The 24,638-nt window shown below is 39.4% G+C and overlaps 1 long non-coding RNA gene across 4 annotated transcripts in view; it reads left to right on the top strand.

Annotated features, from left to right (window-relative positions):
* LOC104845802 (uncharacterized) overlaps positions 1 to 22,514 on the top strand; it is a 34,185-nt gene extending 11,671 nt beyond the window's left edge. For 3 of the 4 annotated variants that reach the window (XR_010318078.1, XR_010318076.1, XR_010318079.1), the window contains 2 exons: positions 19,048 to 19,134; positions 21,374 to 22,514. This is a non-coding gene — a long non-coding RNA (uncharacterized LOC104845802). Of the gene's footprint in view, positions 1 to 18,692; positions 18,794 to 19,047; positions 19,135 to 21,373 lie in introns of all 4 variants that reach the window. The other variant, XR_010318077.1, reaches the window with a different exon arrangement.
* The last annotated feature ends 2,124 nt before the right edge of the window (positions 22,515 to 24,638 follow it).

Genomic DNA, 24,638 nt, shown 5'->3' with positions numbered 1-24,638 from the left:
TCGTGCCCTTGTCAGAATGGTAGGTAGTGGTTGCCGGGCACCATCTAGTTCTTCTGGTCTTAGGTTTGAAAAGGTTGTGTGTGGTGTGGGCTATTAGTCCCGTGGTCTAGTTTCTTCTTTGAGCCTTTGATTTCCTTCATTCTCTTTTGCTCCGTACAAATAGAGACCATAGTTGTATCTTAGATGGCTGCTTACAAGCTTTTAAGACCCCAGACACTACTGATCAAACCCAGATGTAGAACATTATCTTTGTGAACTATGTTATGCCAATTGACTAAGTTGTTTCTTGAGACTATGGTCTCAAGCTTTTGACTCAGTAAACCAATCCTTCAAGTTGTCTAGGAAGCCTCGGTAACTGTGCCCCCATGAGGTTTGTAATATATGTGTAATATATGCAGCACACACAAACATATGTGTACTTATGCCTACAGATACACCTATACATGACATGTATTTACTTGCATATGCCTTTTTACTATACACATATATGCATATCTACCAACGTAAGCACACACATATTTTTGGTGGTTTTTACTGTTGTTGCAAAATTGTATGTTACAGCATTTACCAAAATTTTCCCTTTTTCTCATGTACTTTTTAGTGTCTTCATTTACCTTGGTCAAGTTGTGCTGACTTCATCCGTATTTGTGATTGCTTTTCCCATCACCAAAAGTAACAAGTGTCTACTACATAGAAAGTGATTCCCCTTCCCTCTCCCTTCCATCCCTGGTAACCATCAAAGAACTTTGCTTTCTGTGTGTATGTCTATTCTTGACTTTTTATACAATATTTGTCTTTTTGTGATTGACTTGTTTCACTCAGTATAAAGTCCTCCAAGTCCATCTATGTTTATAAATATGATTCTATGAGTTCTTTTCCAAAAAAAGAGTGAGAATTCAGTTCCAGGAAAAAAAAAAATTCTCTTAAGCATCTTCAGTTATTCTAGAGAAAAAAATGCCAGGGTAAATATAAAATTCTTATTTCTGATTGTATAATTATTATTAACACTATTTAACAATGCCTAACATCAAGTAAATTTTTTTCATTTGAGACATTCATAACACTGGATGAAACCACAGAATATAATTTTATATCTTGTCCTAAGTTCTGAGTCCTGTTAAAAATGTGATAAACACAAAAGACAACTTTTCTGGAGTATCATTCAATTACATTATTTTGAATAGATGGTAGGTTGTGTTCAGTTGTTAAATATAAACGCAAATTTGGATGTGAATGGAATAAGAATAGGTCTTATTTGTTTTTTTTTTAGTAAAAATTATGCACACACACATACTAAATAAAAAGCAGTAGCAATTATGGTCTTTGGACCAAAATTTAACTGTTATTTTGAAAAACTGTGTCACTGCCTCTAATAAGTAACATATTTCATATAAAGGAATTTTCCCCTTACAAAAGTCATTTTCAAACACAAAGAGAGATGAATGAGAAAATTCCCTACACTTAAAATCCGCCATGGAGAGAAAAGCAGGAAGAAGTCCAAGCTAGTCCCTGGGGGTTTTTCCAGGGTCAGTAGTTTGACCTGGAAACAAGGAGTACAGTTTGAGCTTTTCTTCTCCCTTTAGCAACACAAGCACTGGTCAGAGAAGTTTCCAAACACATGGAGCTTAGAGAGACCACCTGTTCCTAACAGGACAAGAGCCACTGGATCACCAACTCTTGCTTCAGGTCAACACCAACTCTTCATCACAACAGATGACAAGTTTTCCACTAGAAGAGTTTTCCCATGAAAGAGTGAGAAAAAGAAGCTAAAGTTCACATCTGCAGTAGAACCTTATAAATTAGGAGTGAAATGGACAGATTAAGAAGCTGACACTGAAGTCAGCCTGATAATAGAACCAAACTGTAATCACAGAGGTTTCAGTCCTTGGCAAGATAGAGTTAAGACTTTAAATTCTCACTTGGCAAGCACGTGGTCCTCCATTTACTATGGAGCCACCAAGAAGTAAAACTTTTGTTCAGGTGCTCTTGCATTCTTACAGGCATGACCAAGCTCAGTGGTTGTGGGGCACACCTTTGGAGATGTACTCAACAATCTCTTAAGTCTCCATCCCTTGGACCACTCAACAATAGGAGAGAAACCACAATGGTCAGGCCCCAGAGCTTGCAATAGCTATTCCAAAGAGCTGAGGTCAACCACAATTTCCAACATCCCTGATTTGAGTCTTTAGTGGTATATGAGGTAGAGTATTGAATTGGTGTTTAAAGATGTGTAAAGCAATAATATTTAATAACATTTTGTAAGGTTAAGAGAATTAAAGTTAATATCAGCTATTAAAAGGAAATTCTCAATTCAGTATCTTATTTAGCCCACACAGGAAATCAAATGTCTTAGAAGTACAGCCAGCATGCTCCTTAGAAGCGAGAATGGTGAGACGTTGTCTCACATACTTTGGACATGTTGTCAAGAGGGACCAGTCCCTGAAGAGGGACATCATGCTTGGTAGATAATCAGTGAAAAAGGGGAAGACCCTCAATGAGATGGATTGACACAGTGGCTGCAACAATGGCCTCAAGCATAACAACTGTGTGGATGGTGCAGGACTGAGCAACGTTTTGTTCTGTTATACATGGGGTCGCTATGAGTCAGAACCAGCTGGATGGCACCTAACAACAACAAACAACAGGAAATCAATAAATCAAAATTTTAAATGTTTAAGCAGGCAGGTTGTGACACAATCTAGGTAGGATCCATGATGAGACTGGCAATTATCAAGAAGTAATTGAAAGTGTTGGCATCATACAAATTCCATAATGCTCATTTAAAAAAATAAAAATAAACCCATACCACTTTTGGTAATTTAGAAAAATTTTAAACCATCCATGTTAAAATTACAATTAAAATCACTAATCAGCAGTACCCAAGATAGAGTCATAGACACAGCTGAAGAAGAAACAAGCCATTGACAGAGAATAGAAGTGTTTGGAGCAAGAGTCTCCCAAACTGTTTAAGAAAATCATGGAACATTCATAGAATAGAATAAGCAGCTGTTAAAAAGAATGAGGAAGATCATATGCATTGCTGTAGAAAGATCTTTAATATACATTAAGTGAAAAAAGCAAAATGTATTCAGTATGTGTAATATATTGCCATTTGTGAGGGGAAAACTATATTTGTGTGCTTGATTTGTATTTGCCAAATATCTCTGAAAAGATACACAAAAAGCTGCTACCTGTATTTGTTTGCCCCTAAGGAAGAGAACTGTGTGGATGGAAGACAGAATTTCTTTTTTACTGCACACCATTTTATACCTTTTAAGTTTTTAAATATTAACTATCCATATGTATTACCTATCAAAAAATAAATTTTGCCTCTAAGAAATGAGACTCTCTAAAAAGTGAAAGGGCATTTTTTTTAGCATGTTTTGGGCAAAGGAAGAGGCCATAAAGAAAGAAATTGTCATTACTTTGCAATAGAAACCTACAGTGAAGAGACAGAGAGAGAGAAATGTATCGAGCTTGTAATGTGTTAACTAGGATGTCAGGAAAAAAAAAAAACCGTTGCCAAGGATGTCAGAAGGTAAATCAAAATTAATATCCAGATTGTGAAAATGATAGTTACTGACAGAAAAAAAAAAGAGTCCATTCTACTACATTTAAGTAAGTGCTTTATTATGGAAAAGGACTAAACAGGGAGAAAACACTGGAGCTCGACTAAAAACTATAAAAAGAGAAAGAAAATAATTTTTGAAATAAAGCTTCAAAATGTAGCATCACAGTGAATCATATAAATAAATGGTCAAATGAACTCCATCAGATCCAGAAATCAGTAAAATAATTTCAATTTCTTTAAACCCCGGACACACACACAAACACAGACACACACAGACACACAGACACACACACACATACACTGTAAGCAACCTATGAGACCATTAAGACAATTCTGGACTTCTATGGTTATTTCTTTTTTAGGGGGTCATTCTTTGCATGTTTACTGCCTCATATTTACCTCTTCAAGTCAGCAATGCAGATTGAGCTTGCTTTTTTAGTTTTGTTTCCAACCAAATCTTCTGTACATTTCTGGAATTTAAGCCACCTCAGTTCCCGCCACTTATCTGTAACACCATTGCTTTGAGGGATTAAAGCAGGTTTCCGGTAATACACTTAGATCAAGAGTTATCTGAGTTGAGAAGAATTCCTGTTTGAGTTGGTGATGGGCAACCTTCCCCCCCAATTTTATTTATTTATTTTTTGATCTTGAGTTGTTTTGATTTCCTCAGAGAGCAGTAATCTTCAGCAAGTGATATTTTGCAAAAGCCCCAAACATACCACAAAACATTCCAAGTGATTTTAACTGCTGAATGAGGTCGGGCTACCTGAGTGATTCTCTCTCTTCTCCTCTTTGGCAGAAAGGATTAGAAACCTCCACAAAACTTGCTCTCTATTAAAGTGGAGTGCTGTGCATTCACTGGCAAGAGGTGAATTGTCTTCAGATTACATGCGAAAGAGTGTGTGTGTTTCTTTCCCACATCAAAGACTTGGATGGAAGCAGTTCTGAGTATTGCCAGGGATGCAAGAATTGGTGCTAAAGTGATTAACAAAATTGCTTTCCTGCAAAAGAAGCACAAAACATTACCTAGGGATTAGAGGAGGAGAGGGCAAGATTAAAGGTGATGTTGAATTTTTGGTGGAATATCTTATCCATCTTTTTGAAATCAGGCTTCAAGGATTCTGTTGCCCCTCCTTAAGGAAACCTGAACAAATCAAAGTCTTGCTTTCTCAAGTTTTGTATAGAAGGGCACTGACAAGGTAAAATTAAAACTACTAAAATAAACAGCGCTCACCATGTGACCTCTATATCTTTATCTCACACTACAAAACATTTTGAATGTATTTTATTCAACACACACCAACAACTACATTAATCAAAGTCTCTTTCATTTTTAATTGGTTTGTGTGTCCACCTGTTAGACTTCAATGATAGCGTTTCATAGAATTTCTGGGGTTGTTATTGTTGTTTTGTTTTAGTAAACCTTGACTTGATTAGTATAGTATCCCTTCTTAAATGTATCTTTCATAGTCAAAGCCTTCCTCTAGCCTAAATGTTAAAAAGACCGTAGAGCCTATACACTAAATAGTAAAAGAAAGTTCATATGGCAAACCTCACAACTGATAGTTTAAGAAATTATTTTAATGGTTATCTCTGAAATGTTCTTTGACACACTCTGTTAGTTTGCATTTTCTTCCATGTCTTTCAAAAACCTAATACATTCCTCACTTCTTTAAAGACGTCCTCCTGACTTTAGTCTTTCAATCAAAGTCAGGCAGAAACATACAGGTACATGTAACGGTTCTTTTTATGTGAATAAACTTCTTCCTCCTCGGCTTCGTCCTTTAAAACATTAAGTCCAAAAACGGAATAAAAAATATGTATGTATATATACAGGTATACCTGGGTAGATGGCAAAAAAAGTCAAGTGGAATGAATACAGTATGATACCCTTATGAAAAAAATTTAAATGCACAAAACAATATCATAATTCTTTGAGTATCATGTATATGTATCTAAAAGTACAAAAAATAGAACAGTTATACACCACTGCCTCTGGGAAGGAGGGCAGGCTATGAGATTGAGAGTAGTGGCGGAAGGAAATTTTAGCTATCTATTTTTTTTTATAATGTTTATTTCTTTTAAAACAAAAAAAAATTAAGCTAAGGTGACTCACTTAGGCACAGTTAGGGAATGTGAAGTGTGTCATTGAAATTCTTGTCTAAAAAGCACAACAGAAGTTTGAGATCTCGCTTTTGTCCTCATAAATCGTTATCATAACATCTAGTTTGTTTTTTTTCTGTCAGACAGTAATTATGTCTCACTTTCTTTATAACAATTAAATCTCTTTCAATGTATTAAAATATTCAGAATAATTGTTACCACTCCTTTCCCCATAATAACATTATTCTCATAAATTAATTTACTGTGGCGCTATAACTTTATCTTTGTGTGTGCTCTATAAAGAACCAGACACACTATGAATCCTAAGGAAAAAGAATAAATAGACGATTAAATAAATAAGCACTGTTTGCCTCTCCAAACGCAATAGTTTGTGGGCGTTTTCATTTTGAAGGCTTGTTTCTCACAGTTGCCTATCTGCCTTCTTCGCTTTCAGGAACTTGTTTAGAACAATCATTTTTTATCTGTCTTTCCTTTGGGGTCCTGTAAGGTCACTGGACATAAGATAGCTGTGAAATTTGACATTGTTCCAATTTAAATGCTTTACTCCAGCAAGTGCAAGACTGTGGACGCTTCGGTGTGGGGATTGCCACGGCCAGGCCGTTTCTGAGACTCACCAGCCCTCCAGGCTTCAAAGCCTGCCACCCTTGATCTCACTAAAGAATGTTTTTGAATTCTATGTCCATCTAGTGGTTGCCTGCAAAGATCTACTTGGCTTTTTCTTTCTTCCTTTTCTTTCACACTCGATCAGTGAGATTCTGTTTGTGATGGGGGTTTTGCCCCCCTTGGGCTTTAATTCTTTCACAGGTGGTTTCAAAGTGTCTATCCTTAGCCACTGCTTTCTATAAACAAGGAGGAATTCGTGAACCGCAGTTACTGAGGGCTTTCCTCACAGGGAAATTCTCCTCACTTTGAAAATAGACTGTTTAGTGGACAGTACAGTTTTTTTGTTTTTTGTTTTTTTCCACAGATGAGATTAGAGGTTTGAGGGGAGGTTGAAAAAAAAGGGAATTTTTTTTTTAAACTGGAGAGCCTTTGTGTTGTGACCGATTTCAGCAAATGGAAAAACTTTACTTATTTTACACTCAGTTGCACTTTTGGTTAAGGATGACATGGCACCAAGTAGAAGGTGCTGGGTGTTTGCTGATTTCCTCATTAACTCCAACAACTCCAGCATCCCAAGTGTAAGATTAGGAGTTGAAGATCAGGTGGTGGCAGGACCTAATGTGGTTGCATATGCAAGGGATCAAAGTATATAAATTCTATCTAAGAATTCTAATGTGACACGGGGGTTGAGGTACCTAGCTCATCACCTCCTCCCGTCTGTGGTCTGAAAATCTCTTCCCAGGTCTCACTTCCTTGGATTTGAGGTTTTAGAAGGAACGGGATTCAGTCCCATGTCTGGAGCAGTTGTTGGTCTTCTGGTGTTTTCATATGGATCCTGAAAGTCGGGGAGTTGATAGATTTATACTGCTCTGAATTGTGAGAAAAAAAAATAATAAATGGCAGCCAAGTGTTATCACTTAGTTCCTAACACATCAACGGTGTTAGGGCATGTGCCTCTAGGAAAGTGGGGGCATACACTGAATGAGTACCTAAAAGCCACTGCCTTTGTTCCAGCTCAAATTAAAATAACAGATGTTTGCGATATTTTAAAATATTTTTTCTTTACAAACGTAATTACTGGAATCAATTTAGAAAATATAAATTGTGTTCATGTAGCATTGTTTGTAATAGCAAAAAAAAAAAAACAAAAAACTGTACATAACCTAAATGTGAGGGACTGGCTGAAAAAACCTATAATGTATTCATACTATGGAATAATACATAATAAGAAGATTGAAAGAGGAAAAAAGTGACATGGAAACATGTTTAAGAAATATCGTTTAGTGGGATATAAACAAGATGCAAATTGATATTATAAAAATGATATAGATGAAACAGTGCTATATAATTTTAGGAGGTTCAAAAATTATATATATGTATGTACATAATTGAGAGAGGTGATCTAAGGGGACTTTAAACTTATCTGTAATATATTTATCTGTAATATAATTCTCGTATAATTAGAAAAGAATTTTGGAAGACTTAAAAAACCAAATAAAAGACAACTAAAAAAAATCGGAAACCCTGGTGGCATAGTGGTTAAGAGCTACAGCTGCTAACCAAAAGATCGGCAGTTGGAATTCATCAGACGCTGTGCCCTATAGGGTTGCTATGAGTTGGAATTGACTCAATGGCAATGGGTTGTTTTTTTTTTTTTTTAAAGAAAATCTGCCACCTAGCCTTCCATATGGTCTTTTGTAAATACACTTTTAAAACTTAAAAATTAGCCTCAGCTCTAGCTTAATATAACTTTAACATGTTCCTCTATCATTAATTGTTCTTCAGCAATATCATTTTAATGGCTGCACATCATACCACTAAATAAGATGTAATTTATTCAACCAATTTCCTATTATTAGACACCTAGGTGTCCAAATTTGGGGCATTATAAAGAGCACTATACATTCACATTCTTGATTTTGCTTTAAATTTGCTTATGAATCCCTAATAGTGAAATTGCTGGTCATAGGACATAAACATATTTTTAAGTCTTTGAACATCTGTGTCCATTTTAAAATTCATTTGAATAGAAGGATGGAAGGAAAGAAAGAATTGCTGCTGCTGTTCCTGCTGCTGCTGCTGCATACTTAAGACCCCAAGCAACCTGGTATTTAATCAATCGAGAATTTCCCACACACAATGAAGAGAGTGGGCATTCTCTGTTAGTCCCCCAACAATTCGTCTTTCACCATTGACCTACTTCGAAAACTTCAGCTCAGAAAAAGAATGTGGGAGCCTCTTACTGGCAGGTTTGACGCAGTGGTACGCAAGGTGCTAACAGTCTGCTTGTGAGCACTTTCAGTGTAGGTCACTGAATCCAGGACCAATGAAAATCTTTCTCACTTTGCCCACTACTGAAATATGGTGCTGTCTCTGGGGTGCAAGTTGCAGAGGAATTTAAGAGTACCCAGGGATAACACAATCAAGAAAATAATCTAAAGCTTAAAAGATCATGAGGAGAAACCATCTAGGAATAAATAACAAGGTGATAGTTTTCTCCCTCCTAAACTTCCTTATTATCAGCTGCTGCAGCCTATGCCCCCACAGAGCCTTGGCCTTGGCCCTGGGTATGGACAAGCTAGTTTCCCTTACACAGAAGACGTTTAGCTACCCGTGGTCTTCGTGGTCAGTCCAAACCCCTTGGACTACACTCATTGTTCTGGCTCCCATGAGCCCTCTCCATCCTTATTGCCCCAGTATATAAACCCTCCATGTCATCCAAACTGAACTATTTGCTGTAACCCAAACCAGCAGCATATACTGTGGAAAGACCTTTGGACTTGGAGTTAGCCTGGATTTGAACCCTAGTTCTGCCATTTTCTTACTCAGTGACTTGGGCAAAGCACAAACCTCCATCTCATCTTTAAAATAGGGGTAACAAAGTCTGATTTGCAGTATTATTATGCATATGTTAACTAGGGAAACCCTGGTGGCATAGTAGTTAAGTGACCAAGAGGTCAGCAGTTCAAATCCACCAGGTGCTGCTTGGAAACTCTATGGGGCAGTTCTACTCTGTCCTATAGGGTCGCTGTGGGTCGGAATCGACTTGATGACCGTGGGTTGGGGTGGGTATGTTAAATAGACGACAGTATGTAAGAAAATTCAGCACAATGTGCAGTGCCTGGCATACTTGATAAGTAGCACCAATGTCTTGTTTATCCTGGCCTCTGGCTCCCACTTGTTCTCTTTCTGAAATAGTCCTCTCTCATTTGAGTCCTATCCATTCATCAAAGCAAACTCATGTCTTACCCACCACCTACCTTGAAACCTTTCCTATGTAAATCCTTAGGACTCCCTATTCATTTGGCATTTGTTCATACTACCTGGTACTGGTCATACTTTTTACTGTGTGTTTGTGTTCTCCAGGTAGACCAAAACCATGTATACTACTTCTTCCGCCACATCCGTCTTTTCCCCTTTACAGCAAGAATGACTCTCTTCTCTCCCCCGTACCCCATGACCTGCTTATATCAGTAGGTCAAAGCTGGTCCTTCTAAATGGGCTCGCTCCACAGGCAATTTTCAAGGAGCCCGGTGCCGAATTTGCTCAATGATAATCCTAATTAATGTATAGCACTCCCTAGCTTACAACAATTATCTGCGATGTCAGCAGAACAGATATTATTGTTATTATCATCTTTATTTCTTAGAGGCTCAGAAAGGTGAAGTGGTTTATCCAAGGCCACAAAGCTAGTGTATGACAGAACTGAAAAATGAGCTCAGGTTTACTGATGGCAAAACTCATGTTCTTGGCCTCATATCATAAAGTCTCCCTCCAGGATAAAAAAACACAGTCTTTCTATATGCTGCCTACAAGAGACACACCCTAGACTAAAAGACACAAACTATAAAAAGGATGGAAAAAATGTATCAAGCAAACAATAATCACAAAAGAGCAGGAGTGGTAATATTAATTTCTAGCAAAATAGACTTTAAGGTAAAATCCACCACATAAAATCTCCCTCCACTGGGGAAGCCAGGAAAAAAAAAGAAATCTAAAAATAAGGGAAAAGAAAGATCTCCCTCTATATTTAACTGTTGATAAACATTTAAACATTGTCCCTCTCTAATATTACTGCTGAATTGGAGGTTCTTATGTATTGTCACCGCCTAAAGAAATCTCTTTAGTATTTATGGAAGCGTGAAAAGAAACGTACGTAGCTTGCGGTTCTCAAGGAAATGCTCCAGGTGAGAAACTTGTGCAAATTATTCCCTTGGCTCCCAGAATGAAACCTAGGCCTCTGCTGGGAAAGTGTCTTTTCCCTTATACCTTTATTAATTGTGACCCAGAGCACCCCTCTTAGAAGTGGTTCCCCCATTGTACTTGTTACCTCTTAGATGAACTTCTGCCCCATCTCCCAAGGTTCGGGGTCTTCTGCTCCAAGGCATTGGCTCTGGCTCTCCAGGAGTTCTTCCCTGAGGTCACCCTCCACAAACTACAGTCCATGCAGCAAAGTGTATGACTCTTTAACCACGGCTCAACGGCATCTGGGAGTATCAACTGTATCCAACAAAAAAGAATCATAGATGAGAAACCCTGAGAGTATGGCCCCCGGACACCCTTTTGACTCAGTACTAAAGTCGCTCCTGAGGTTCAACTTTCACCCAAAGATTAGACAGACCCATAAAACAAGCAATTATACACACAGCTCAACCACGTATACGAGACTAAAATGGCATACTAGTCCAGGGGCAAGGATGAGAAGGCAGGAAGGGACAGGAAAGCTATGGAAATGGGGAACCCAAGGTTAAGAAGGGAAGATTGTTGACATGTTGCAGGGTTGGCAACCAATGTCACAAAACAGTACGCGTATTAATTGCTTAATGAGAAACTAATTTACTCTGTAACCTTCATCTAAAGCACAATGTAAAAAAATAAGAAGAATAAGAATCATGGGTAATACTGATTAGAAGAGATTTTAGGTGCCACCCTATCATCGTAAGTTCCTCCAGCACACAGCACACCTTCCCAGCTACACATTTCATCCCCTGACAACTCACTAGGCTTTCTTCAAATTTTTATGAATCCCCAAGTGGGTTGACATGGTGGCTGCAACAATGGGCTCAAACATACAAAGATCATGAGGATGGTGCAAGACCAGGCAATATTTTGTTCTGTTACACATAAGGTTACCAGGGGTCAGAAGTGACTCCGCAGCAGCTAACAATAGCAACAATGAATCCCCAGGAAGCTCACCTACAGTCCTGGGCAGAGCCATGTCTTTCAGCTTAACCTTGGTCACCAGCCAGGGTGCAGGTCTACCCTTTGGCCCAGTAAAAACTTCGAGAAGTCACATGAGTCTTGACTTAGCTATTATCCTAGGTTCTATTGATAACGTTTGCTTAAACTCGTCTCTGTTCCCCCACTTGGGCACTCAGATCAGCTTTGCTGAGTTGCTTCCAGATTCATTAAATCTACATTTTTGGAGAACTACTGTTTTTTTTTTTTTTTTTTACTTCCCAAGTGAAAACTCTGCTGGCATAGCGGTTAAGAGTTCAGCTGCTAACCAAAAGGTCCAAAGTTTGAATCCACCAAGCACTCTTTGGAAATCCTATGGGGCAGTCGTACTCTACCCTATAGGGTCACTATGAGTTAGAATCAACTAGACAACAATGGGTTTGGTTTCTTTTTTTTGTTGGTACTTCCCAAGTACCCTTCTAGGCATTGGGGATAGGCGGTGGGGAGGGTAAAGGAGTGGGATGTAGAATCTTCACTATTTTTCTCAACCCAGCTTCCACTGAATGCCCCACTTTCTCACAACCGATAAGCCTCGTGTCAGCAACAGGCCTCAAGTTGCACAGAGACTTTTCAAGTGTGCAATCCAATTGTTTTCTGAAGCAAACATTAACATAAAACCTGATGCTTATGTTTAAACTTAATTATACTCTAATTACTCTTGGCCAAAATTGGGAGTTTGATCTCAATTCACACACTATTTTGGTGCATTGTCACATGTAACCCCAGGTATAATATGCCTTAATCTTTACCATGTCCCTAACTTACCCATATCATTTGATGAAACCTTTGTTCTTTTTCTCACTTCATTGTGACCACTAATTTTCCCACACTCACCATTCTGTCTCAGATGCTAAAAGTTCAAACATCTCTAAAGATCTTAACCTTGAAACAGACATTTCCCCTTATTTCTCAACAGTACCCCCTCCTCCCAGGCTATTCTTTAGCATTGCATCAACTCAGTCAAATGAAATAAACAAATATTTACAGAGTGAGGAAGGAAGGAAAGATGGGGAGAGAGACAGCTGTGATTACTGACCCTTCCTGCCCTAGCTTTCCTTTGGGCATAAACTTATAATGGCAGCCAAGAAGACAAAAGTCTTGTTTCTTATGCATTCCTATAGACTAGCAATGAACAACTGGAATTTGAAAATTTAAAAACAATATCATTCACAACAAACCAAAAAAAAAAAAAACCCCACCAAATCCTTTGCCATCAAGTTGATTCTAACTCATAGCGACCCTATAACCCTATAGTACCTAAAAAATGAAGTAGGTATGAATCTCACAAAATATGTACCAGATCTGTATGCGGAAAACTATAAAATACTGATGAAATCAAAGAAGATCTAAATAAATGGAGAGGTATTCCATGTCACAAGGTCAGTATATAAAAGTTAATTGCTTTCCTGTATACCAGCAATGAACAATTTGAATTTGAGATTAAAAAAAAAAAAGAAAGCTATTTCTTAGACTCATTTGGTTCAGGCAAATGTGTTTGGTGATTAATAGTTTCAATTTGGCCATGTCCTTTAGCTAGAAATCCTGGGATTATTAAGACCTTTTAAGCAGTGACCCAGGTCTTATCTTCAATTCTGAATCAAAACTGTCCTTTGAGTGGTTTTTATCATCCCAGGATTCCTCTTAAGTACTGTTTGTCAAGTCTTATTTTTTATTTATTTATTTTTTCCTCCAAGCTTCTTTCATCTGGGCAGCCAGGTTTTCCTCGGAGCTTCCATTCCTCATCTGCAAACCTTTCTGACTCTCTTACATCTAGCTGGTTGCTGAACTTCGGTCCGACGCTTCCAGAGGTACCTCCAACCTACCACAAGTCATATGCCTTTGTGGCCTTTGTGTCTGCTTCCCAGCTACTATCCAGCATCTCTGCTCTTCATTTCTCTTTACCTGTACTCTTCCCAGTGCTCAGTTCAGTCTTCAAGAGTGTACTTACCACGGACAACTCTTGTTTAAATCATTTTTTCCGAAACAAATATTTACATATCTGAACTCCACATTTGGCATATGGTTTTTCTTACTTCCCAGCCAGAGGTGCTCTCAATTTCATATATATTTTGGGAAATGATGTTTTCCCCAGATGGTCTCTCCAAAGCACCAAAGCAAGGTCAGGGTTTGCATGTTCTTCAAAGGTTCTGGGCAGAGGTTAGAATTACTCGTGTTTTCTTGGGCCCATCAGCAGTTGCTTAGTTCATGCACCTGACAATGGGAACAGCCTGACTCTTCCTTAGCTAAAAGCACACCAGAGTTTGAGGGAGATGTTGAGCCATAAACTGGTGTCCCCAGGGAAGGAGAGAAACCTGCCCAATTGCTCAAATAATTTCATTCCGAAGTCCTTAAAAGAATATTTCCACAGGGAGAGTAGAAAAGGTCTGAATATTAGAAAGATGGTGAACCAGGTGTGCCGAAAAGGCTTCTTAGCCATTCTTAGCCCTAAAAGGGGATGGGGGCAGCCCAACATCTCTACTGGGAAACATATTTCCCCTTTTAAATCAGGAAAGCAAAAAACAACAACATAGCCCCAAATAGATAATGTTTTCTTTTGTAACTGGAAGCAAACATCACTGATGGCTTTAACAGCTGCCTGCCAACATGGCCAGAGAAGCAGGCAAGCGCAAACATTTTTTGAGATCAACACATGTACAGACATACAGTATATTAGGTTAAATTATAAATCCAGGAATAAGAGAGCAAATAAACAAGTTTCGGCTTTCTCTAGGCTTCTGCATCCAACACCAGCTAAGTTAGACTCGGAAGCAGAGAAATCTGGATTCCAAGAAGGCAGGTCTCCCAGGAGTTCAAGTCAAAATCTTCCTCTGGTAGGAAAAGAAGGTGCTGTTGTAGATTAACTGGCTGACGGCTGACCAGGTCCGGGCTGCTGGGCCCTAACTAGCTGAGACCTCCTCGTGTCTTAGTTTAGCTGACTCTGAAGGTGTGTGGTAGGTTCAATCTTAGGCCTGCCAATGACTTGATCTTTGACCCCAGTAAATCATTTAATATGCCATGTGCCTTTGTCCATATGTTAATGTTTGGTGTAATTTGGATGAGAATTCCAGCAAGTCTGAATGTACCACTCATTAGGGCTAAATCTTTCCCTTTGGAGCTTCAAGGAGGATCTTTCTGGACAGCTTCATTGCAGACAGCTGAGATATCTGGACAAACCAAAACCAAATTGAAGTGCCTGCAGATGGTGGGAGCAGCATTGCCTTAACTGTGGCTGAGATGTAGAACTAATTCATTTTTTGGTTATCAAAACCAACAGAAATCTTTTCTGAGAGTTTTGCCTCAGGGCAAGAAACCCACCAGGGTGTAGTAAGAGGAAGAGCACTGGATCATTCTTCTGACTCCACCACTATACTAGTTATGTGACCTTGAGCAAGTCACTTAGGACAGGGTTGTTTAGATGTTAGTTGGTCGTGAAATCAATGAATTGGGCTGGGACTAAAATTTTTTAATGAAATGAAGTTGAGTAGAATAAAAAATAGCAGGGGTTACAAAAAGAACATCGAAGAGGAAATCACCAAATCAATACTATTTACAGTAGCACCCAAGAAGGTAAAATACTTAGGAATAAATCTTACCAGAGATGTAAAAGACTTATACAAAGAAAACTATAATACACTTCTGCAAGAAACCAAAAGAGACCTACCTAAGTGGAAAAACATACCTTGCTCATGGATAGGAAGACTTAACATTATAAAAATGTCTATTCTACCAAAAGCAATCTATACATATAATGCAATTCCGATCCAAATTCCAAAGACATTCTTTAATGAGATGGAGAAACAAATCACCAACTTCATATGGAAGGGAAAGAGGCCCCGGATAAGTAAAGCATTACTGAAAAAGAAGAACAGAGTAGGAGGCCTTATACTACCTGATTTTAGAACCTATTATACCGCCACAGTAATCAAAACAGCCTAGTACTGGTACAACAACAGATACATAGACCAATGGAACAGAATTGAGAATCCAGATAAATCCATCCACATATGAGAAGTTGATATTTGACAGAGGCCCCAAAACAGTTAAATGGGGAAAAGACAGCCTTTTTAACAAATGGTGCTGGCATAACTGGATATCCATCTGCAAAAAAAATGAAACAAGACCCATACCTCACTCCATGCACAAAAACGAGCTTAAAATGGATCAAAGACCTAAATATAAAGTCTAAAACGATAAAGATCATGGAAGAAAAAATAGGGACAACGTTAGGAGCACTAATACATAGCATAAACAGTATACAAAACATTACTAACAATGCGGAAGAAAAACTAGATAATTGGGAGCTTCTAAAAATCAAACACCTATGCTCATCCAAAGACTTCACTGAAAGAGTAAAAAAAGTTACCTATAGACTGGGAAAAAGTTTTTAGCTATAACATTTTCAATCAGCACCTGGTCTCTAAAATCTACATGATACTGCAAAAACTCAACTGCAAAAAGACAAATAACCCAATTAAAAAATGGGCAAAAGATATGAACAGACACTTCACTAAAGAAGACACTCAGGTAGCAAACAGATACATGAGGAAATGCTCACGATCACTAGCCATTAAAAAAAAAAAAAAAGCCATTAGAGAAATGCAAATCAAAACTACAATGAGATTTCATCTCACTCCAACTAGGCTGGGATTAATCCAGAAAACACAAAACAATAAATGCTGGAGAGGCTGTGGAGAGATTGGAACACTTACACACTACTGGTGGGAATGTAAAATGGTACAACCAATTTGGAAATTGATTTGGCATTTCCTTAAAAAGCTAGAAATAGAACTACCATACGATCCAGCAATTCCACTCCTTGGAATATATCCTAGAGAAATAAGAGCCTTTACATGAACAGATATATGCACACCCATGTTCATTGCAGCACTGTTTACTATAGCAAAAAGATGGAAGCAACCAAGGTGCCCATCAACAGATGAATGGATAAATAAACTATGGTGTATTCACATAATGGAATACTACACATCGAGAAAGAAGAGTGATGAATCTGTGAAACACTTCATAACATGGAGGAATCTGGAAGGCATTATGCTGAGTGAAATTAGTCAGTTGCAAAAGGATAAATATTGTAAAAGACCACTATTATAAGAACTCAAGAAATGGTTTAAACAGAGAAGAAAATATTCTTTGATGATTACGAGATGGGGGAGGGAGGGAGGGTGGGAGAAGGGTATTCACTAATTACATAGTAGATAAGAACTACTTTAGGTGATGGAAAAGACAACACACAATACAGGCAAGGTCAGCTCAACTGGACTAAACGAAAAGCAAAGAAGTTTCCTGAATAAACTGAATGCTTCGAAGGCCAGCGTAGCAGGGATGGGGATTTGGGGAACCATGGTTTCAAGGGACATCTAAGTCAATTGGCATAATAAAATCTATTAAGAAAACATTTTGAATCCCACCTTAGAGAGAGGCGTCTGGGGTCTTAAACCCTAGCAAGCGGCTATATAAGATACATCAAGTGGTCTCAACCCACCTGGATCAAAGAAGAATGAAAAACACTAAGGATGCAAGGTAATTAGGAGCCCAAGAGACAGAAAGGGCCACATAAACCAGAGACTACATCAGCCTGAGACCAGAAGAGCTAGATGGTGCCCGGCTACAACCGATGACCGCCCTGACAGGGAACACAACAGAGAACCCCTGAGGGAGCAGGAGAGCAGTGGGTTGCAGACCCCAAATTCTTGTAAAAAGACCAAACTTAATGGTCTGACTGAGACTAGAAGGACCCCGGTGGTCACGGCCCCCAGACCTTCTGTTGGCCCAGGACAGGAACTATTCCCATAGCCAACTCTTCACACAGGGATTGGACTGGACAGTGGGTTGGAGAGGGATGCTGGTGAAGGAGTGAGCTTCCTGGATCAGGTGCACACTTGAGACTATGTTGACATCTCCTCCCTGGAGGGGAGACGAGAGGGTAGAGGGGATTAGAAGCTGACGAAATGGGCACAAAAAGAGTGGAGGGAGGGAGCGGGCTGTCTCATTATGGGGAGAGCAATTGGGAATATGTAGCAAGGTGTATATAACTTTTTGTGTGAGAGACTGACTTGATTTGTAAACTTTACTTGATTTGTAAACTTTCACTTAAAGCACAATTAAAAAAAAAAATAGCAGGACTTAGCCAGCGGCATCACTAGGAATGCGTACCAGGTGATACTGTCAGAGGGTGTGACACCAAAATGACTGTCTATAAAAACTTGTGCAATGTATCAGCAGAAATTTATTGGGTTTTTTTCTTTCTTTTATTGTACTTTAGATGAAGGTTTACAGAGCAAATTAGTTTCTCATTAAACAATTAATACACATATTGTTTTGTGACATTGGTTGCCAACCCCACGACATTATCAACACTCCCCTTCTCGACTTTGTGTTCCCTGTTACCAACTTTCCTGTCCCCTCCTGCCTTCTCATCCTTGCCCCTGGGCTAGTGTGCCCCTATAGTCTCATTTTGTTTTATGGGCCTGTCTAATCTTTGGCTGAACGGTGAACCTCAGGAGTGACTTCAGTGCTGAGTTAAAGGGGTGTCTGGGGGCCATGCTCTCAGGATTTCTCCAGTTTCTGTCACACCAGTAAATCTGGTCTTTTTTGGTGGGTTAGAATTTTGTTCTACATTTTTCTCCCTCTCTGTCTGGGACCCTCTACTGTCATCCCCATCAGAGCAGTTGGTGGTCGTAGCCCGGCACTATCTAGTTGTGCTGGACTCAATCTGGTGGAGGCTATAGTGGTTGTGGTCCGTAGAAATTTATTATGTTTTATAAACATATCCCTCTAGTTAGTTATAGGAGCCCTGGTGGCACAGTGTTTTAAGAGCTCAGCTGCTAACCAAAAGTTGGCAGTTCGAACCCACCATCTGCTCCTTGGAACCCCTATAGGGCAGCTCTACTCTGTCCTATAGGGTCACTATGAGTTGGAATTGACTAGAAGGCAACGGGTTAGTTATAACAACAAAAACACTTTTTGAACCTTCTAATGTGCTCTGATCAGAGTTGTCATAATTACCCAGTTACACTGACGCTTCAAAATCACATGGTTTCGTCTGCACACTATATAAGCACATGCTGTTGTTTTCGTTGCTGCAGATTATAAACTGTTTTTATAGTCACTGGTTTTGTCAAATTTTCTGGTGTTTTAGCTATGATATTGTGGTAATTGGCATCAGTGGCCGACACCATGAGTTACTGCATTGGGCAACACCAACCCTAGTGATGCCATTGGGCTTAGCCCACAGATAAGGTAAGTGCTGTTGTACGTTTGTGTGTGTGTGTGTTTTGGAGTCATGGTTGGCAATATATTTCTTACTGTGGATAACAAACAAAAAAGTTTTCAAGCTACCGGCTTACACCATAGAGTTTTGATTTCCTCATCTATTGAATAGAAATAATTCATATATATATATATAAAATGTACACATATATACACAAAATAACTCATTTATATTTATATAATAATTCAATATGTACTTTATATATATATATTGTTGTCGTTAGGTGCTGTTGAGCTGATTTTGACTTGTAACGACCCCATGTAACAGAGCAGAACTGCCCTGCCAGGTCTTTCTCCCACAGAGCTGCTGGGTGAGTTCAAACCGCCAACCTTTCGGTTATGCTTAACTGCTTATGCCGTCAGGGCTCCTCTCTCATTCTCTCTATTACACCACTTATCTGTCAGTTTGTCACTCTGTGGTGACTTGTATGTTACTGTGATGCCGGAAGCTATGCTACCAGTATTTGCAATACCAGCAAGGTCACCATGGTAGACAGGTTTCAATGGACCTTCCAGACTAAGACAAACTAGGCAGAAATGTCTGACAATCTACTGCCAAAAATTAGCCAATGAAAACCTTATAGATTACAACAAAACATTATCTGATTTGCTTGCTTTGGACATATCATCAGGAGGGGTCAATTGCTGGAGAAGGACATCAGGTTTGGTGAGGTAGAGGACCAGCAAGGGAGACCCTTTGTGAGATGAATTGGCACAATAGCTGCAATGATATGCCAGCAATCCTGAGGATGGCACAGGAATGGGCACTGTTTCGTTCAGTTGTACATAAGATTGCCATGAGTCAGAGTCAACACAACAGCATCTATCTATCTAACAGCTTTATTGAAATAAAATTTCCATAACAATATGAGACTTTTTAGAAAGTTAAGAGCGCAGGCTAATTCACATCCCAGCTCTGACATTTACTAGTCTAGGGGAAAGGGTGAACAACCACACAAAATCCAGGGTCCACCAGGAAGGAGGAAAAGGGCAATGGCAGTTGAGTAGGCAACCAGAAGAGTACACTACACAATACTAGATATCAAAGGAGTACAGACAAGGCTTATTTCAATTTTCAAATCAGGAGACAAAAATGTCAAATGATAGGAGATAGCATTTCTTTGAATGCTGACTGTGCCAGGGCTACACAAAGTTCTTCCCTTACGTTATTTCATATCACTTATTTATTCATTCTACAAGTATCTAATGAAATCCTAATATGAGCCAATGACTGATGAGCTAAAAACATCAGACATTGTACCTGCCTGCAAGGAGTTTATAGACGTTGGTCAAAGAATCAAATAAAAGATGCTAAGTGCTATAAAGGATAGGTCTATGGTCCTAGGGAAATTGACCTGGTCAAGCAGGCCAGGAAAGACTTCTCTGAGGAAATGGAGATTGAACTAAGATAAGAAAAAATGGGAGAGAAGAGCTAGGTGAGAATGTTTCAGACACATCAGCCCCATGAGGGAGGGCACAGTTACCATCCCACTGGAATGTAAGCTCTGTGAGTACAGGGGCCTTGTCTGCCTTGTTCACCAATGTGTTCCTGACTCAATAGAGCTCTCAGTAAAAATTATTGAATGAATGGATGTATCCTCAATTTTATCAGTGAGGAACTTGGATCTCAGAGAGGTTTATGGCCACATTTTATTGTAGTTGCATTCATACTATCCATCCTTCTTACCCCCAGCCCCAGCTCCCCTACTGTTCCCCCAACCAACCCCAGTAAGAGTAAACTGTGAGCTATTTAAGAGGCTGTACCTAAACATATACATAGTACATTGTTTAGGAAAGCAGGGTTAGGGTTCAGACAAACCTGGGGATGAACCCTGGTTCTGCCACTTACTAGTTTTATGACTTGAGGTTCTTAACCTCTCTAAGCCTCTTTTTTTTTTTTAATCTGTAAAATGGGGATAATAATAGAACGTATTCCTCATAAAAATGTTGTAAGGATTAATTGAGATAATACATGTAAAGCACTTAGGATAGTGCTTGGCAGAAAAAGCTCAATAAATGTTGGCAAATATTATTCTATGCTAGAAAAAAATAAAACCAACACCAACACCCACCCCACCCCTAACTGGAGGAAATACGTTTTGTCCTAAAAGTGATGCTTTTTCTAGGGCAGGGGCAGATAGGCTTTAGCTACTTCGTTTGTCTTCATTCAAAACACACTACTGGCAGTGCTACTCTGAGCCACAGACTCTTGTAGAAGGGAAGGGACTGGCCAGTAAGTGGGTGACCCAAGGTGGGGGGTCCCATATCACTAAGTTACTTTCCCCTCCCTAACCCTGAAGTTTTCGTGCTGCTTCTGCTCAGGCCTTGCCAGTCCTCCACCTCTTCCTTTCTTTCTTCCCATCCCTCCCTCTCCACTTCAAACCCTGGGAAAAAAATGAAGAAAAGCACACCAACCAAGAAGCCTTTTCACTTCATTGTGTTTTCCAGCTAGACCTGAACAGACTGCGATCAATTCAACCCTCTCTCACCCTCCCTCCTCTCTCCTTCTCTCATGTCCTCTTTGTTTTTTTTTTTTTTTTTTCCTCTCAGTCTGTGCCTTCAGGCTTAGGAAAAAGCAGTTACCTCCTGGCAGCATGAGGACACAAGAAGCCCCGGTTGCCAGCAGCAAACACAACCATGGCCCAAGGCCCTCGGTTCCTGCTCTGATTCTCTGAGAAACTCCTCAACTCCTCTGCTTTTGTCCCAACCCAGCATCAGCTGCAGCAAGTCACACAGAAAACCTCCATCTCCCACTTCCTCTGGCCAGGAACCTGCTGAAGTCCACTCAGCACCCAGGCAATGGGTTTACATTCCAAGTTGAGCAAACCTGGCCAGTTGGACATGAAATCGGCAAGGGTGGAAGCATACACGTTTTCCATTTTCAAAGCAGCCTAGTGGGATTTTGTTTTTTTCTGACAGCATAAGTCTACATTGGCCAGACTTTCAAAGCTACAAATTTCCATGTCCCCAGTCGTCATTATAGAAAAATTTCCTGGTTAGGTTGGCATATCTGGAGGTTTTGGGTGTGCAAGTGAGAAATGTCTAACAAATAGTTAAACCTGGGCTGTGGAACTAATTAGCCTAAACAAGATTCTCCATAATCCCCATGCTGTACTAGTTACCCTCCTTAATTCCTACCCCAAACATATATTCAAAAATAACTACTATTTATCAAGTACCCAGCAAGTACCAGGAACTGAAATAAGTGCTTTATAAATAAAGCATTGACTCATTTTATCTTCACAACTATGCAAGGTGGGAATTATTTATTGTTTCCTCTCTGAGGCACAGATAGATTCTGTAATTTGCCTGAAGTCACCCAGTTAATAAGTGACATTTCTGGGGTTCCAATCTCAAGCCCCAATGCAACACCATGAGTGAACCTCAAAAGCATCATGCTAAGTGAAAGAAGCCAGGCCAAAAAGAATAGCTGCACTATGATTCCATTTATTTAAAATCCTAGAAAATACAAAAGCCTATCAGTGGTGGCCTGGGAATGGGGAGGATGGACTACAAAGGGGTACAGAGAAACTTTTGGGGGTGATGGAAATGTTTGTAATCTTCGTTGTGATGATTTCATGGGTGCATACAAATGTCAAAACTGATCAAATTGTACACTTTAAATACATGCAGTTTACTGTACTTCGATTATACTTCAACAAAGTTGGGAAAAAATAAATGTTGTTCCTAATTATTTCCACATGCCTTTACTTTTTACTTAATTGACATCTTTTCAGATTTTTATGCTGTTGCCTCTGGGTCCTGTTCAGGTGAGAGGAACTCACTAGACACTCCAGTTAGTCAGGACTGTGATCCCAGAAATTCCTTTTTACTACCTACATTTAGGCCAGATATAATGTCACTGTGATGCTAAGGATGATCTAAAGCACCAGTTCTCACATGTTTTGAACTCAGAACCCCTTCACAGTCTTGAGAATTATTGAGGACCCCAAAGAGCTTTCGTTTATGGAAATTACATCTATCAATATTAACCATATTAGAAATTAAAACTGAAAACTTTTAAAGATATTTAATTCATTTAAAAATAACAAGCCCATTACATATTAGATAAATAACATATTTTTTAAATTTAAAATAACTATATTATCCAAACCAAATATAGGGAGAAGAGTAGCACTGTTTTAGAGTTGTGAAAATCTATTTAATTTCTACTGAGTCCAGAACAACTAGATGGTGCCCGGCTACCACCACCAACTGCTCTGACAGGGATCACAATAGAGGGTCCCAGACAGAGCGGGAGAAAAATGTAGAACAAAATTCAAACTCGCAAAAAAAGGCCAGACTTACTGGCCTGACAGAGACGGGAGAAACCCCGAGAGTATGATCCTGGACACCCTTTTAACTCAGTACTGAAGTCACTCTTGAAATTCACCCTTCAGCCAGGCCTATAAAACAAACAGTAACACAAGTAGTTCAACTATGTATATGAGACTAAATGGGTACACCAACCCAAAAGCAAAGATGAGAAGGCAGGAAGGGACAGGAAAACTGGACAAATGGAGATGGGGAACCAGAGGTCAAGAAGGGGAGAGGGTTGACACATGGCCATGGCGGAGTTGGCAACCAATATCATGAAATATGGGTATTAATTGTTTAATGAGAAACTAATTTGCTCTGTAAACTTTCACCTAACGCACAATGAAAAAGAATTCTATTTAATTTCTAGCTTCATAGAAAATATTCACATTTGCTTCATTCAATCTGTTGCAATATCACACATTATGTGGCTTTAGAAAATTCCACCATATACTTGTGAGAGAATGAGAGTAATAAAGGTATACAACATCTTAGTACTACTATAAAAATTGTTTTGACCTCGCAGACCCTCTGAAGGATTTTGGGGACCCACAGGGGTCCCAGACTGCACTTTGAGAACTGTTGATCTAGAACGTTAAGAACTATAAACCATTCCAGTTCTTATGCTACCTCTCAATGTTTTATCTCCCCTACTCAAGACTCTGAAATCTTAGGAGACAGAACGAGAAACTGGGGTGCAGAAAAACATCAGATGGAAGGTTGTACTACGTAGCTCTCCTTCAACGTTCTTTCCAACCCTATGAGTCTGTGATGTGGGGTATTTTACTTTTAAAAAAAATCAAGGAAGCCAAAGGCACAGCAGGACCTACGTGCTCAGAGTGGACGGACTAAAGTACAACAACAGAAACATCACAGAATTTCCTTATGTTCCCTCCCAGAAAGGGGAACAGCTGCCTCCTCTCAGACCTTTTCCTCCGTTCACCCCATAAGTGGGTGTCAAAGGAAGAACTTGGGATCCTGGAGAAGTTTCTGACAAATCTCAGCTGTAACCTGTTCCCTAAACAAGTGCCTGCCCAGGCTCAACCCAATTTTGGTCCAAACTGTCATGCAGATTCAATGAGATATATGTAAGAAGCCTACCTGACACATAATAAAGGCTCACTCTTTGTGACTGTTATATTTTTACAGAAAAGCAAAAGCAAAGGACACAGTGAAAATACCACAGCTTCCAGCATCAGACAGGCCTGGGTTTGACTCCTAACAACACTGACTTTGGGCAAATCACTTCACCCACTTTGTAGGGTTCCTGTGAGGGCTGATTGAAATAATATCTATAAAGTGCCTGGCATCTAGCCCATGCCCTATTAATGCTCACTATCATTATTATTCTATTACCTTAACTCCACACAAGGGTCACAGATGGAACCCCTCATCCTCAGGGGACACTTCTTTCTGGCCTAGTCTTTGATATTTCTGGGGACAGGTTAGGGTAGCTGGCTCTCAGTCATACCTGATAGGTCTTTTCCAAAGGAGTAAA

Source organism: Loxodonta africana, chromosome 16, assembly GCF_030014295.1.
Source record: "Loxodonta africana isolate mLoxAfr1 chromosome 16, mLoxAfr1.hap2, whole genome shotgun sequence".
Classification (NCBI taxonomy): Eukaryota; Metazoa; Chordata; class Mammalia; order Proboscidea; family Elephantidae; genus Loxodonta; species Loxodonta africana.
The sequence above is the reverse complement of the archived record's forward strand: the minus strand, read 5'-3'. Positions and strand labels throughout refer to the sequence as shown.